Source organism: Miscanthus floridulus, chromosome 1, assembly GCF_019320115.1.
Source record: "Miscanthus floridulus cultivar M001 chromosome 1, ASM1932011v1, whole genome shotgun sequence".
Lineage (NCBI taxonomy): Eukaryota > Viridiplantae > Streptophyta > Magnoliopsida > Poales > Poaceae > Miscanthus > Miscanthus floridulus.
Window position 1 is genome coordinate 16,895,393 of NC_089580.1, and position 4,605 is coordinate 16,899,997.

Below are 4,605 nucleotides of genomic sequence, written 5' to 3' on the forward strand. Positions count from 1 at the left end.
AAATTATCTAAAATTTATTGGATAGAGGTGGAGAAGAGGGGGCAATATGGCCATTTCTCATCCTATTGCACATGTGACAACGCGCCATTAAAATGAGATGGGATCGAGCAGTATAGAGTAGAGGGCACGAAAGTTTAGAGCAGTGATGTAGGAGTGTCGGGTTTATAACCCCGGGGTCCCTCGGGGACCGGCTTCCATGCCCGGGCTCGGTCCAGGAAAACAACACGTAGTTCATGGGCCGGCCCAAGAGTCTAAAACACAACGGGCCTGAAGGATGGTCCGGTCGCCGACCAGAAGGTCTACCCAAAAGAACAAGCGCCCGCTCGTCAACTTCTTCGGCCCACCTCTCCGACCGGAGCACTAGCTTCGGGCACCAGCCGCCTCCGAGCGGTCTCTCCAATCGGAAGGCCTGGCCAAAACGCTGCTTCCTACTCCGACCCCGCGACTCCGACCCCGTGTCCGGGGCTCGTGGAAACCCTGCTCACCGCTCTTATCCGACCGGCGCACTCAGAGCCGACTGGAGCCATCTGACCGGGGGCACCCCGTTCGGTAGGAACCAGAAGACGTGCGGAGAAAGGCAAGGCAAGGTTCACAAGTCAAAAGCACTGTACCAGGGACCATACCTTGCACGAAATAGTACTCTGCAGCCACCCTGACACAAACAGTATTGTAGGCGCCGACATCTCCCCCTACAGTATTGTAGGGGCCGCTAAAACTCCCATACGGTAAGCCTCCGCGTGTCTCTAGACATCGATAGCGGTATGGGCACCAAGATTTGTCGTACCGGGTGAACATAGCGTGGCTCCTCACATGCCTCTAGGCATCAAATAATATTTGCAGGTACCGGCGTCCATCCTTCCTGAAGAAGACAGCCCGACCTTCCGTGCGCATCTGACATTCTACAGTGACATCAACAGTGTTGGGGACAACTACCATTATCCAATCTTCATCAGCGTGGACAACAAGGCTTAGAAACATCCGTACTCTCTCCCTCTCACCTGTAAAGACATCCCCTTTATCTATAAAAGGGGATGCGCTCCCTCAAACAAAGAGAAGAGGTCGACTTTTTCAAGTTTAGACTCACTAGATCGATAGCTCACAACCCCTCAAGCACACGCTTGGACTTCTAGCTCATAGCGGAGTTCCGGTCGCTCTCGGCCCTTCCGGTCGGACCCAGCCGGGCCTCTTGAACACCCCTCCTTTCTCCTTCTCGTTTGTAACCCCACTACAGACTTCAAGCACCTGGGCTCAAGAATAAAGTCACCGACCGACCCCGACTGGACGTAGGGCACGTTGCCCGAACCGGTATAAATCCTGTGTCATTAAGTGCTAGGCCACCTCTGATCACAACGTACAGCAAAACTACAAATATTCACTAGTTGGTCACTTTCTGCACCGACGAGGAGTCTCTCAAAAAATTTTATGGCACAAAGGAAATTTTGATATGGACTGAAATTATATCTCACGCAAAAAAAAACAACCCTCACGCCTGTGAAAACCGTGCGAGGAAGGATATAAAGTTCTCTCGACTGTGGAAGTTTATGAGTTCAGGAAGATATTCAACAACTTTTTATTTTTAAGGAATTCTTTTACCAAAGTATTGGAGGAGACTTTTTATACTTCTTTGCTGGAGTCGTTTTACCAAACTCCTCGAGATGCTATTGCTGCTGGTCACATTACTATTCTTATTTCAGACCACATTATGCAATCTCTGCGGAAGGTATATTCACATGTGAACTAGCTAAAACACCTGCGCACTGCCATGGGATCATGGCAGAGAACTATAACCTCACTCTTGGACGATTGTTGCTCAGAAAGATAGACAGCACCATAGTTTCATATCAATTACATGACATCTAAAGGCGCTCATAGACATTCCAAGTTTGCAGACTAACTGCAAATTGTAGCACATTATGGTGGACCTGGTCTTCAAGTGTACACACAAACATATAACTTAAAATAAACTCTTCTAAACACCAAAGTTAGCAGATTTCACCATCACTGATTAACTCTTACATAGTAGCCTACTAAATAAGACCGCAATTTAGCATTGGAAAACAAGATGACTGTCTCGATCTTGCAAAAGATCCTGTGCGGTTTCTGAGGACAGCTCTGACTCGCAGGACATGTCAGGGACACACATTATATTCCAACGTCTCTAAAAAGCTCTTCATGTGCTTCCTCTTCCTCCCTAGCTAAGTTGTTCAAGCCCAGAGCAAAGTCATAGTCCATAGAAGGATCAAAATAGACACAATCATCTTCACTTGACAAACCCACACTCTCGATAGCCATCTTCTCAGATATTATAAGCCCATCGTTGTGAATCCCCCTTTCCCCACAAGCCATTTCCTCAAAATCTGTTTCACGCCCGCGGTATGTTCCAAAAGATGGATGCGCAATCTTATTTCCTTCGCACTCACAATGAAAGCACCTACCAGCTCATGAGAAGAATGAAAACCACTCAGCAGCGAGGCAGAAAAAAAGGCCAAAAAAAATATTTTACTCAACAGCGAGCCAAAAAGGCCAAAAAATTGTCATTTTAACCATTCCGCCAAATTGGACTTCAAGGCATGCATAGAAAATCTTCAATGAACAAGGACTACACACATGCATGACAGGCCACATTCTTTTGTGTTCAATTACTCTTGGGGTAAGCATGCTTGTGAGCACAGGGATTATATGACATTTTTCTGCTTACCTCAAAAGTCACCCATGACCAGCACCAAATACATAAGTCGGTGCTACTAAATACACATACAAAAAAATTCGATTATTGGCTCACATAAGATACACTGAAACCTATGCTCTCAAGAATTCACAAGCGAAGGGATGAAAGGCGGATTGTCCATGAACCCGCAAATATGCTTAATTTTGCAGGTTACCCATAATAATCTGTAAAAAGTTAAGCCAATTTGCGGGTTTGCAGATAACCCGGCTTGGTCCTGCCGCAAAAGATAACTAAGGAGCAAAGCTAATGGGCATGATCAATGCTAGAACAATAGAACTTCTCACATTTGCATGGAAATGCAAGGCATCAATCATGAGCCCCAAAGCTTCAAGATAGAGCAGCCACATACACGGTCAATACTAGCCTTTGTAAAAACAACTTTGGCTACACGCAAGCTGTCTAAGGATTATGGGTACCTGGTGTTGAAGCTGCAAACCAACAACTAGGAGGGTTCTTCAATAATGGCTAGAGCACCAAGTTCATCAGGAATGAAAGGTTCTTTTTCATTTTAATTTTTGTGGGGTATTATAGGAGCTAGGGAACGTACTGCGAACCACTAAGTGGTTCTTGAAGCTAATGATGTCAAGGTGTGTAGACAAACAATGATTTGTACTTCGAAGCAGTTATGTTGATGGAACCTTATAAAACTAGAGGAAATGTTCACTCATGCATATTCAAAAGTAGTGCAAGTGTGAGATCATACCAGAATCTGTAGGCGATTCTAGTTCTGTGTGGCATGGAAATAGGCTATCTCGGTCTTCTTCAACATTGCTGCACTCAAGGAAAAAAAAGATTGCGAGCTGTGTTATTAGGTTGTGAACCCTTTGGTCTTGTCAGAAAATTGACATGAGTGTATGGAAATCCATTGCGATTCCGAAAGTAACCATTCCAGTCATTCTCAGGTACATCAAAATTTGCACCGCATATGACATGAAGTTCATCCTCTACTCTCTGTAGCAAGGCAGTCAGGTCAGTGAAGATATTTACGGACTTGCATTAATATTAACTATATAAGCAAAAAAAATGGGAGAAAAAGAAAATGAGAAAATGATCTTTTCTTTTGCATAACTCTTCAATGCAGCTTTCGCCTTTCTGCGGATGAAATACTAATTAGCCATGAACTTCTACTGGTGTCTTTCGACAATCTTGGCTGCTCCAAGAACCAATTCTGGAACTGAGGGCATAGATTTTCCGGGGCATGGTTTCTCTGAAAAGTATGTTACAATGAGCTTGATCTCGCTAGAGGTGATTGTGCGGCTAACCGCTTGTGATGCCTTGAAAATTGGCAACAAACTTGGGCGCGTTGACACTGCAAATTCCACCAGTGCATCTGGTTGAGGATGCCATGCCGCATCGGCTACAGCCTTGTAAGCATCCACATAAGAGCTCGACATATCAAGGTTACGCATTGCTCTAAAAATGGCTTCTTCAAGGTTAGCATTGGAGTGGAGAAGGTACAGTATGGCATCATGTTCAGAGAGTTCATGGAAGAGGACGCGGAGGAAAGCAAGGAGGCCATTGAGGGAGCGGCACTCGATGCGCACAAGACTTTTGGTGCTGATCATGTTCGCCTTAAACTCTTTGGATGGAGGGAATACAGTGTCGTATCAGATGGTATTGAGAATGATGTTGGAGACAGGGTCATTAGCTGGACCAAAGCAGTAGCCAGCCTTGAGGAGGCCTTGGTGATGGCGTATGCGCAAGGCATCCCTCGGAAGCAGCGCAATTGCTTTGAGGTACAACAAATGGATTTTCTGTAGAAGCAAAGTTCTCATAGTCTCTTTGAATTCAAGGGGAAAGTGTTGATGCTGGCTGTTCCTTTGATGTAGCGATTTAAGCGAAGAGTTGCTTGACAGACAGCTTCCGGAGAGCAAGGT

The 4,605-nt window shown here is 45.4% G+C and overlaps 1 pseudogene; it reads right to left on the reverse strand.

Annotated features, from left to right (window-relative positions):
* Positions 1–1,990: 1,990 nt before the first annotated feature.
* Positions 1,991–4,293, reverse strand: LOC136474409 (uncharacterized; annotated as a pseudogene).
* Positions 4,294–4,605: the final 312 nt, after the last annotated feature.